General features: G+C 40.1%; 1 protein-coding gene across 3 annotated transcripts in view; it reads right to left on the reverse strand.

Annotated features, from left to right (window-relative positions):
• The window catches only part of FNBP1 (formin binding protein 1), a 157,473-nt gene that overhangs the window by 105,336 nt on the left and 39,815 nt on the right, over positions 1 to 12,322 (reverse strand). Inside the window, exon 1 of one of the 3 annotated variants that reach the window (XM_048823021.2) lies at positions 340 to 364. The exons of the other annotated variants lie outside the window; for them this stretch is intronic. The gene's annotated coding sequence lies outside the window, so the exon portion shown is untranslated. Of the gene's footprint in view, positions 1 to 339; positions 365 to 12,322 lie in introns of those variants that run through there. 3 annotated transcript variants of the gene reach the window in all.

A 12,322-nucleotide genomic window follows, 5' to 3' on the forward strand; every position in this document is an offset into this window, starting at 1 on the left:
GAGTAATGGTCTCAATTTGCAGTGGGGGAGGTTTAGATTGGATATTAGGAAAAACTTTTTCATTATGAGGGTGGTGAAACACTGGAATGCGTTACCTAGGGAGGTGGTAGAATCTCCTTCCTTAGAGGTTTTTAAGGTCAGGCTTGACAAAGCCCTGGCTGGGATGATTTAACTGGGAATTGGTCCTGCTTCGAGCAGGGGGTTGGACTAGATGACCTTCAGGGGTCCCTTCCAACCCTGATATTCTATGATTCTATGATTCCTTTCTCTCTTTGTAGCCTGATCAATTTGTTTAACACCCCATTTTTAGAATACCAAAGAGATCAGAATATGAAAAACCTGATAACTCCTTGGGGCCGAATGAGCCTGGTCTGTTGTCCCGTAAGTTAGGCTGCTCTGCTGTTTGACTTTGAGCGGTCTGCCCAGGTCTACTTTAGGAAAAGAGAACTCCATGGTGTACAGCACAAAGGAGGGGCTGAAATGCTGCAGTGCAGGCAGGTGTCTGAAAGTAAAAAGAGACTAGAGTTGTTAAGAAAATACTAACTTTATAAATGGAAAGGAAGCGGAGATAATGGTCAGTGGCTGGCGTTGCGACCAACAGGAACAAACAGCTGCAAGAACTGAGCTCCACGAACAAGAATGAAGACAAGATGAACTCTGACTGCTTACTGCCGCCTTTGGGCTAGTCTACACTGGTAATGCTAAAGTGCTGCCGTGGCAGCGCTTTCACATGGCTTGTATGGTTGTGGCGCAGCGCTGGGAGAGCTCTCCCAGCACTCTAAAAAACCCCCTCCACGAGGGGTGTAGCTCCCAGCGCCGAGAGCACGGCTCCCAGCCCTGGGGCACTGTCTGTACTGGCGCGTTACAGCGCTGAAACTTGCTGCGCTCGGGGGGGGGGGGGTTCACACCCCGAGCGAGAAAGTTGCAGCACTGTAAATTGCCAGTGTAGACAAGCCCTTAGTTACAGATAAGAATTGCAGCCCCTTCGATGTCACTCAAAAGTATTAGGGGTTCCAACTGCAATTGTAATAAAGAGGCATAATCCTGGGCGCAATCCCTTCATACCATGGGCATCTGTGCCACTTTCAGTTGTGTTTGTTTGTTCGTTTGTTTTCCTTCAGGAGGCAGAAAAATATCAAGGTCAAGGGAAGATAGGCCCAATTGTGCTGCCAGCAACAGAGACGAATGAGGTCTTGAAGGACAAGTGGTACAGGGAGAGGGCTCTAAAAACCTATTCATGCTCATTGTCCCATCTGTCTATTCAACAAGCTTAGGCTAGGAAGTGGCTCTCACTTAAGACTGATGAGGCGCGGAAGCAGAAAAGAACTTTTAGCATAGGGAATTTATTTGATCACAAATTTACAGTTTATAAAAATGTATAATCCTTAAAGCTGTGGTGTTTGCAATGGCCCTAAAAGAATTAAGTTGGAAAAGGCAGATTTCAGAAGCTGTTGGCAACAGTGTCTTACCCTCAATCAGCCAATGAGCATTTGTTAGTGGTTTTCAACCTGTGGTCCGCAGATCCCTGGGGGTCTGCAGGCTACGTCTAAGATTTTCAAAGGGATCTGCACCTCCATTCAAATTTTTTTTAGGGGTTCACAAGTGAAAACAGGTTGAAAACCACTGATTTAGAATTTCTAATGTGAGGTTTCATTCGTGAAGTGTGTTGTCACTACTTAGAATCTGAAAAGTTAGCCAAGATGGTACCTTTCTCTATAGCCCAGACATTTCCGCATTGTTCTCTATTATATGTTTTGTACTGCTTTGCTCAGTCTTGTTTTAAAATATCCCCAGTAATAGGGCTTCCATTACTCTACTTAGGAGAGCATTCCACATGCTAGCAGACCTCAGTTAAAGGACTTCTGGAGAGCTTTGAGGGAGGAGTTCTTTGAAAGACCACTACTTTCCTATCATACATTTCACTTACTTATTTTTTTTTTTAATTAAATTTGGTCATCATTTTCTAACTTTCTTCCAGACTCTTAAATACTATTGCTCCGAACAGAACAGTAGCCATCAAGATGATAATGCTAGCAGTTAATTAACAATTACAGTAAAACAGTAAACTTTAAGCACCTATACTGCTGTCTACCTTGTGCACTTTGAAATGTTAAGGATGGAGATTTTCAAATGCACAAAGAGTAGTTAGTGAAAAAGTCTCATGGAAAGCCAATGAAAGCTGGATGCCTAATTCTCATTTGTGTTTCTGAAAATCTTCTCACTCCCTGCCAGAAATGGTGTTAAGAAGAAAGTCTTTCACATTACCTGTACAAATGCAGAGGACCACAATTAGGAAAAAAGGTCACCTTCCCACTTGTTTCTTTGCAATGAAAAGAACACAAACTTGTTTTTCAATAGTATGATCCACTTTCTCTCCCCTGAATCAGAAATTGCTGTACACAGAGAAGCATTTTTCAGCTGGACAGTGCATTGATGAGGATACCTATATTACAACATCTCCAACCACCATCTGCATGTGTTTTTGTACACCTTTTTGTGCTCTGGTCTGAGATCACAAATTTCCCCTCATTCAGATCTCTCCTTCAGACCCACTTCTTCCATGCTGCCCACAAGAAGAGAGTCAAAAAATAGCTTAAAAGAAAAAGATAACACTTTTCACTGAATGAACAGGATGTGCACATACCTAAATTCAGTAACAACCTATTACTACTACTACAACCTTTGTCCTTACTCATCCCATTCCATTCTGTCCTCTCATTGTCCCTACTTGTCACACCACGCATAACATTAGGCTCTGATTCCTGTAAATGGACTCTTACATCCATGTGGAGCCCCTGGGACTTCCCCAGTTCTACTGATTCCTTTCACAAAGAGCTTATGACGTAAGAGCCTGCACCTACAAGCTGATCTATGTGGCTCCGTGTGGGTGGAAACTTGCACAACTGGTGCCTTAGGTTGTACAGGGACGGTGTATTTGTGTTTGTTCTGTGAAGTGCCTACCAATGCAGATCATTATTACCATAAGAAAAGAGCTCAACAGAGGAAAGAGAAGACCTTTAGTCATTAATTTTAATGGGAACTGAGCATCTAAATCCCCTGGGCACCTTTGAAAATCTCAGCCCTATGGCAATGTGTGTTTCTAACAATTTCTGTCTCCATTCATTCTTCTGGAGTATTTTTAATCACAGCCCCAAATCATGTCAAATCCATGCACTTTTCACAGCTCTGCTGCAAGCTTTTTATTCTGGCAATGCTCAGCCTGGAAACAGTTATGTGTGCTTGTTTTTCCTCATTTTATTCTACCTGCCAGTTGCAAAAGATCAGAAGATAGCAATCTAGGGAATGCCTATACTGCAATCCAAGATGTGACTGCAGCCCAGATAGACACAGGCAAATATTACTAAAAATAGCAGTTTAGGTGTGGCGTCACGGGCTTCAGCTCAGGCTGTTCAAGCACATCGAGGACCCCCTGTTGCCACATCTATCGTGCTATTTTTCAAAATGCTATGTCTACCGGAGTTGCAATCACACCTTGGATTGCAGTACAGACATTCCCCTAGTCACTGCTCCACTGTTAAACAATCAGATTCACTAGCACAGCAAAGCACTGTAGGAATAAGGAAAGAAGTCATAAAAGATTGTGCTGAGCAAAGCAATGAGGCAAAGAAAACAAAACATACACTGTAGAGTTTCTTTCACAATAAAGGAAAATAAAGATTTTCAACACCAGTCAAGGTTTGGGGACTAACAGTTTATGGGTATTTTAATCCATTTCACCATCCTCTCAAATGAAGTCACACAGATAACTGATAAAAGAAAAAACACTTTTTGCAAAATGATCACTCCATATCTGACCTCTCAATCCTCAAAGGAAACCTACACAACACCTTCAAAAGATGAGCCTGGGAGCTTAAATTCATGACTTTGCTACACACTAAAAATCACAATTAAAGACACTGTAATCCATTAAGCACACACACACACACACACCCGCTTTGTGTGTGTGTTATGACTTCAGAAATGTTAACTGGCCCACTTTATCTTGAATGGTTCTCCTTCAATATGTGTGATTCCTGCAGAAGAGCTCTATGTAGCTCAAAAGCTTGTCTCTTTTACCAAGAAACAGTATTACCTCACCCACCTTGTCTCACCAATATCTTGGGACCAACATGGCTACTACAACACTACAAAGATATCAACTGTCAATCTACCTAATATTAGGCTGATTCAGAAAAAAACAAACAAACGGTGGTACGCTCCCAAATTCTGGCTATACTCAAAGATCCACTCGTGATGCCAAGGGGAGATGATGCTCACAGCAGTCTGTGGAGATCAGCATAATTAGGTTTTCAGTCCCCTACCCACTCGGATGAATGGAGCAGATCACATTTCTCTGGCAGTTATTGTTTCCAGGCATCTGAAGACTCAGGTAGACAGCACCACACAGTGCACACTGAGTTCACGCTTGGTAGATTTCTTCACAGATGTAAGGGCTAGAGACTTGGAGTCAAATTCCGTACTAACTCCACTGAAGGTATTGAATTTATGCCAGGAGACAATATGGCCCCTTACTTTTCAATTAAATATTAAGTTCTGGAGGAAGGATACCAGTATCTGCTGGAATTTGAACCATTGTGTCATCTATCCAGAACTGCTCGAAGCAGGTTTAGATAGCAGTGGTTCGTCTACACTATTAGTCCCACTTACTTCCTCTGGTGAAGCTGCACTGGTGGCAGTGCAGTCATGGGACACTTAAGAAAATGCTAGTGTAAACACAGTCAGTGTAGAGAGAGCCTTAGAATTGTGTTGCAAATTGGATACTAATAAGAGGAAATTAACCAACCAATATTCAGTATTTCTGTTTCACTTTTAGTAACCCAGCAACTGTGAATAGTGAACTGTGAATAGTGAAGGTTAAAAACACTTGTGAAAATTTCTAATTCTCTAATTTTGATTCATTGAGGTTACACTCCAGATCCCAAAAAAGTCTTGTTTTCCAACCCCAGCAAAACTCAAAGAATTGTTACTGTAAGAGTATTAAGCATTAATTTTCATCTTTGACTCCGACACTTTTTTATCCCATCGCCATCCTTCCTCTTTCCTCAGGGGAAAAAAAAAAGAATGAAAGAGAAGATCACAAAACAACATAACAGTGTTGTTAGAATTTTTTTAATTATGTGTTTTAAAAATAGCATATTAAAAAAAGAATTAACAAGACAATGAAAGCCTAAAGTCCCACATGGCAACATAGTGCAAACAAAATACAACAAAATACAAATGCTCAAGGACCTATATTAAAGCTATGTCCAAATGTAACAGTTTTCAAGCAAACAAATAATACACCAAACGTACAATAATATTGCAAGAACCATTCAGAAAGTAGTGGTGAGCAGAAACTACAGAAGCATGTCAGCTTCTGTCTGACTCAGTTGTCACTAAATGAAATAAGACTTTCCACATAAAATCTGTCAGTTAATTAAGTTAGTCCATTGAACCCAGCAAAACATCCATCTTTATATATTGTTAAGAATGAAATGGGATTAAAGGAGATTCTGTACCTTTTGCTTCATGAAGCACAGATAAGGGTCAAGTAATAGCACCATGGAAGAAATGCCTATCTTTTCCTTTCAAACATTGTTCTTGCTTTAAAGGACATTTCAAAGGGGCAGGAGGAGTGGGGGAAAGATGAGTATATCTACTGCTCACTGTGAGGGTTGTTTGTGAGTATTTTACAAGTATTTTACTTGTAGCTTTTCCATTCAGTCACACATGTCAGTCTATTTTACCATTCAAGTACCTATATATCCTCCCTGATATTTCACCTTGAACATGCAAAATATTTCACCTAGAGTTAGACAATAAATAAAAAACCCACCCAGGAACAAATCTACTGTACTACTTTCCCCCACTCTTTATCATCCTCTGAGGTTCTGTTCTGTGAGGGTTAATCGCTCTTTAACTATTTCTGGGTCCTTCCAGATATGCTTGAGGAATTAATCTTGGGCAGGAAAAAAAAAAAAAGATTCTTTGCTGCATTACTGGACAAATCTCAGCATAAAGAACAAAATCTCCCTAATGTCCCAGAAATTAAGGGTAGAAAAAGATTAAGTGCTAAGCACGTTGTATGTTCTTGGATGAACTCAACTCTATTTCAGCAGGTGAGTGAATGGAGAAGCAACTACAGTGCCCCCTGCTGAATCTTTGCTCTTTGGACTTCCCTTACCTTAGGGCCCATGGAGAATGAAACTCCACCTCTCCTGGGGCCAGTCAACATCATTCTCTTCCTCACCCCAGCTCAAATGAGACCAGGCCCAGAGCACGCCTGCTGTGCCACCCTATCTCCAAGTCCAGTCTCCTTCCATTCAGCTTAATTTCATTTGTCCTTTCGCTTATGCTGAAGAGGTGATAGAACGGATTGAAATAGCAATGCAAACGGAGCAGCCAGGAAGAGAGGTGTGGCACCTGCCCCCTGTGGGATGCTAGGGTATGAAACTGCTGTTGACGCAGAAGAGAGAACTGATAAGCTGAGGGTGAGCAATGTGTGAAAGGAATGGTGACTGTGTCCAGGGGGTACTAAGTAGATAATAAATAGCAAGGCTGTGTGGTTGTCTGCTGTGTGTGAGAGCGTGACTGGTGTGAAGCCTGTGTTTCAGAGAGAGGAGGAGAGAGTTTGGTGTGAAGCATGTAGGGGAGAGTGCATCCAGGGTGCACAAATAGGATACAGAGTAGGAGCCGTGTTAGTCTGTATTCGCAAAAAGGAGTACTTGTGGCACCTTAGAGACTAACAAACTTATTTGAGCATAAGCTTTCGTGAGCTACATGAATGTATCCGATGAAGTGAACTGTAGCTCATGAAAGCTTATGCTCAAATAAATTTGTTAGTCTCTAAGGTGTGCATCTGTCTGCAATATGTATATTGCTGTATGGGTGAGGGAGTTCTGCACGTTGGTGGTTTTGCTATGTGAGGGCAAACCTTTTTTTGCTGGACCTGGTAAAGTTTCTCAAAAAGCCTGTATTAAAGGATTAAGGACCTGACCTCACTCCCATTGAAGTCAAGGGCTGACTTGAGTTCAAAGGGAGTTTGAGCTTGAGCAAGATCCCTTTTATTAATAAGTGCCAACATTAAAAGAGAAGGTAGTACTAATGGGAGTTACTCAGAAGAACATCCACAAACGAAGATGGGAACATAACCCTAAGTAAATATACTCCCTTTGTAATATCTAAGGACATTTTTCATAAAACACGACACTGGAACAGCAGTTAATTTCTCTCAAATACGTTTACATGCACTGAGGTTTTGGGCAGTGCATGACTTTACTACAAGGAGAACCATGTGTCATAAGTAGCTTATTCAGAAATAAATATTCCTTTCAAAGCACAAAATTTTGCTTGTAACATTCACACAAGAAATCCCAGAATAGGTCTGTTTTTTGTTTTTAAATGTGCTATCATACATAAATTAAAATTCAAAGTGCAGTATATGATATTTTCCTCTTTAAGGGTCTTTACCAAAAAAGAAAAAGAAAAGAAACCTCTATTAATGCCAGAAGTCAAACAAAAACACCATCTTACCTATTATATTCAACCTGCATTTAATCTTTTTCTGTATACATTATGTTATTTATGTTGAGTTAAGAATCATATGCCAGGAATGCTATTACATATGCAGCACCTCATTCTCTCACTGATACCAGTGCAACTCCAGTGGACTTACTCCTGATGCACACTGGGGAAAGCAGAATCTGGACCACAGTATCCAGAGAGCTGCACTCAGTTTCAGAAACAAAACAAAGGCTGTTATTGCTGAATCCCAGTGGGGCACAGAGGTATAATTTTTGCATGTCTCTCATTAGTGTTGATAAGAATTGTTTAACTAGTTTAAAAAACAGCGCTATGCTCTTCCTTCCCCCCATCCTCAGGGAATAGGAAGAGGACTGAGTGCGTTTCAGCCTCTAAGAACATCAGAGCATCAGAGCGGTCATATTGTGTCAGACCAGTAGTCCATCAAGCCTAGTATCCTGTCTTCTGACAGTGGCTGGTGCAAGATGCTTCAGAGGGAGCAAACAGAACAATTATCCAGTGATCCATCCCTTGTCATCCAGTTCCAGATTCTATCAGTCAGAGGTTTAGGGACACCCAGAGCATGGGGTTGCACCTCTGACCACCTTGGCTAATAGCCACTGACGGACCTATCCTCCATAACATCATTCTGGGATGTGTTAGCAGGACACAAGAAGTAATTCTTCCATTCTAGTCAGCACTGATAAGGCCTTAAGTGGAGTACTATGTCTAGTTCCAGGCACCACACTTTGGGAAAGATGCAGAAGAATTGGAGAAAGTCCAGAGGAGAGCAACAAAAATGATTAAAGGTCTGGAAAACATGACCTACAAGGAAAGACTGAAAAAAATGGGTTTGTTTAGTCTGGAGAAGAGAAGAAACATAACAGTCTTCAAGTTCACAAAAAGGTAGTTATAAAGAGGAAGGTGATAATTTGTTCTCCTTAACCACTGAGGACAGGACAAGAAGTAATGGGCTGAAACTGCAGCAAGGGAGATTTTGGTTAGACATTAGGAAAAACTTCCTGATTGTGAGGGTAAGCACTAGAACAAATTACCTAAGGAGCTTGTGTAGTCTCTGTCATTGGAGGTTTTTAAGAACAGGTTAGAAAGACATCTGTCAAGGACGGTCTAGATAATACTTAGTCCTGCCTCAGTGCAGGGGACTGGACCAAATGACCTATCGAGGTCTCTTCTAGTCCTAAATTTCTGTGATTCTATGAACTTACCTAATTCTTTTTTGAACACAGTTATACTTTGGGCTTTCACAATATCCCCCTGATAATGAGTTCCACAGGTGGACTGTGCGTTGTGCAAAGAAGTACTTCCTTATGTTTGTTTTAAACCTGCTACCTATTAATTTCATTGAGTGACCTCTGGTTCTTGTGTTATGTGAAGGATTATAAAAAACTTCCTTATTCACTTTTTTCACACCATTCTTGATTTTACAGACCTCTATCACATCCCTCCTCAGTCATCTCTTTAAAAAGACTGAAACGGTTCAGCTTGGAAATCTCTCCTCATATGGAAGCTGTTCCATACGGCTAAAAACATTGTTGTTGCCCTTCTCTGTACTTTTTCCAGTTCTAATGTATCTTTTTTTTACGTAGGGCAACCAGAACTGCACATAGCATTCAAAGTGTGGGCGTATCATGGATTTATACAGTGGCATTATGATATTTTCTGTTTTATTATCTATCTGTTACGGAATGGTTCCTAACCTTGTTAGCTTTTTTGCCTGCTGCTGCACACTGAGCACATGTTTTTCAGACAACTATTCACCATGCCTCAAAGATCTCTTACTTGACTGGTAACAGCTAGTTTAAACCTCAACATTTTGTATCTATAGTTGGGATGATGATTTCCATATGCATTACTTTGTATTTATCAACACTGATTTCGTCTACCATTTTCTTGCCCAGTTACTCAGTTTTTGTGAAATCCCTTTGTAACACTTTGCAGTCTACCTTGGACTTAACTATCCTGAGTGATTTTGTATCATCTGAAAAATTTGCCACCATACTGTTTAACCATTTTTCCAGATCATTTATGAATATGTTGAACAGCATAGGTCCCAGTACAGATCTTTGGGGGATCCCACTATTTACCTCTCCAGTGAAAACTGACCACTTATTCCTCCCCTTTGTTTCCTATCTCCAGGTACTGATCCATGAAAGGACCTTCCCTCTTATCCCATGACTGCCTACTTTGCTTTAAAGCCTCTGGTGAGGGACTATCAAAAGCTTTTGAAAGTCCAAGTACACTGCTGACAGTATCCAGAGCAAAAGAATGAAAATTACAAGGGCCTTTTGGGATTCACTCCTGCTTGTTCTAAACACTATAAACAAGACCAGTGAAACTGACCAGATTCTGGTATATTTCATTCTGCTGCTGGTGTTGGAGGAGATTCTGAGCTGCACCTCTTAAGAGTTGCAGCCTGGTGTTTAGTAACATTGGTTAAATATATGTTGTTGTTCTAATAAGATTTTTAACCTGAGAGCGTTCTTGTAACTTCTCACTACTTCACTTCCACCCCCACAATTTAATTCATAGGCACTCTCATCCTTTAACGCTTTGAACTAAAGTTAGGTTAGCACTAATTCCCAATAAAATCATATGGTGCATGTCTATATCTTTGGAATTGCTATCAAATACTTCTTCTCTTCACTCTATGAGGCTCTCCCTTCAAATGCCAGCTGTTAAAACACAACCATTCACAAAACATCTTTGCGAAACAGTTTCCCTTTGGGCAAATGTGTACTAATTACTAAAAACAAACCAACACTTCTGTTCATGTGGAGGATCTCACTGGAGCAGAAAATTAGCATGTTGACATGTTTCACACTTTTTGAAGAATCTACAGAAAGTATAAAACCTGCAATTTATACCAATATGGTAAATCAACATGAATTGGTACACAGTGTTCTCCAAGAGCAGTGATTCAAATTGTAATTGTTGATGGTAACATTTTGGGGAAATTGGGCTATTACACAAACATTTTCCTTGGTAATTTGCTATTTCAGGTTTGGTTAATCCTGTAGACTAAGTGGTTCTGTACATTCTCAGTAGGTAATTCACGCAAAAGTTAGAGTTTTCAAATATGAAACGATGCTCTGAGAACAGAACTTGGTTTTTAGGAACTCCAAAATTGTAATCTCAGCTCTACCATTGACTCCCTTTGTGTTAAGTCGCCTGGGGCCTGATTTTCAGAAATTCTGAGAATCCACAACCTCATTTACAGTTAATGCCAATGGGGGAACTTCTGAAAATAAGGCCATTGTCCTCTGTTCCGAAATTTCCCTATCTTTTAAAATAGAGATAGTAGTTACTTCACAGGAATACCATGAGGGTATGTTAGTTTGTGTTTTTAAAGTATACTGAAAATGAAAACCATTGTTTATGTTATTCTTAGTAGGAAGAGAAACTCCAGGATTCTTAATACAAGAAAGGATAACAAAACCAAGATGCAGCCTAATTATCAAATTTAAGTAAGAGAGTACAAACAATTAAAGCCTCATCTACACCAAGACAAAGTGCATGTCTACAGAGATGCACAAGTTTAATTTAGTGTGGTTTTAAACCAATTTAGTTAAACTGGTGCAAAAGGCTGTAGATACTCTTATTTTGGTTTAAATAGGTTTATTCTGGTTTATTTTGATTAGGAACAGGTTTAAACTAAACTGAAATAAGCCTCTCTTAGGGGTTTGCACCTGTTTAACTAAACAGGGACAAAATGTATATATAGAAAGATAAACCATAACTGTGCCAGTTACATAAACCATATGATTCCCTACCACAATTTAATAATGGTTGTGGCCCCCATCTACACTGCAGTTGGGCTAGAAAACAGACTCCCCGCAAATTGAGTCAGACAACAATGTGCTGGCATAGGCTGTTTAATTTTAAATGGGCATGAACAGCATGATTCAAAACCAAGGAAATTTCAAGAAACAGGGAGGCTTTTGTTGTATATATTTGAAAACTTATCTAAAAATCAGTGAAAACTGCTTTCTAAAGAAAGGAGATTTCTTTAAGAATGTTAAGGATACAATAGGTGACTAAAATGTTAAAATTTAAGTATGAGTTGAAGAGAGCCATTTAAAAGGAAAGGGATAGACTGGTGTTCTAAGACTCGGGTTTCTAATAAGCAAAACACTTGGCCCCGGTATTTCAGATCTTGACAGAGGTGACTCAGCCTTCTAACTTAAATAAATTATGGATACAAGGTAGCTCACTACAGGATAGTGAGTGTAGGTATGCAAGGTCTTTCAAATGAGACCTCAAAAATCAAAGATCCTGTTTGCTCTATGTAGACATAAAAAACCCCATGAAACTCTATTTTATTTTTATAAAAAGAATAAGGGATTGCCCTGGTTTCCCTGACTCAAATTGTCCTCCTGCTATTGTTGTGCAATGCACTGGGAATTGGCTGCTGCTCTGTATCCCAGGTATAGTATGTTGGGGTGATGCTTATGCAGTAGTTTTGGATGAAAAACACTAAATAAACGTAAGACATTATAATAAAATAAAGCCAGCATGATTCTGCTGAGCACAGCAGTCTGAGAGTTCCCCCTCGAACCATGAAATGCATTTAGGGGAAAGTGTTTCTTATCACTAACCATATATGAACAGTCAAAGAGATAAGTTTATCTTTATGCATGCCCACAGCCATTTTCTGACATCCAACTCCAAAGTACACTTCTCTGAAGCTGATCTTTTTTTTCCCCAGGAGCAGGTGGATTCAAGTCTGTTATTAGCTGATATGAAGTGGAGCCAATCCTCCTTATACAGAAGGAGCTGCAAA

This window comes from Caretta caretta, chromosome 16 (assembly GCF_965140235.1).
Source record: "Caretta caretta isolate rCarCar2 chromosome 16, rCarCar1.hap1, whole genome shotgun sequence".
Taxonomy (NCBI): domain Eukaryota; kingdom Metazoa; phylum Chordata; order Testudines; family Cheloniidae; genus Caretta; species Caretta caretta.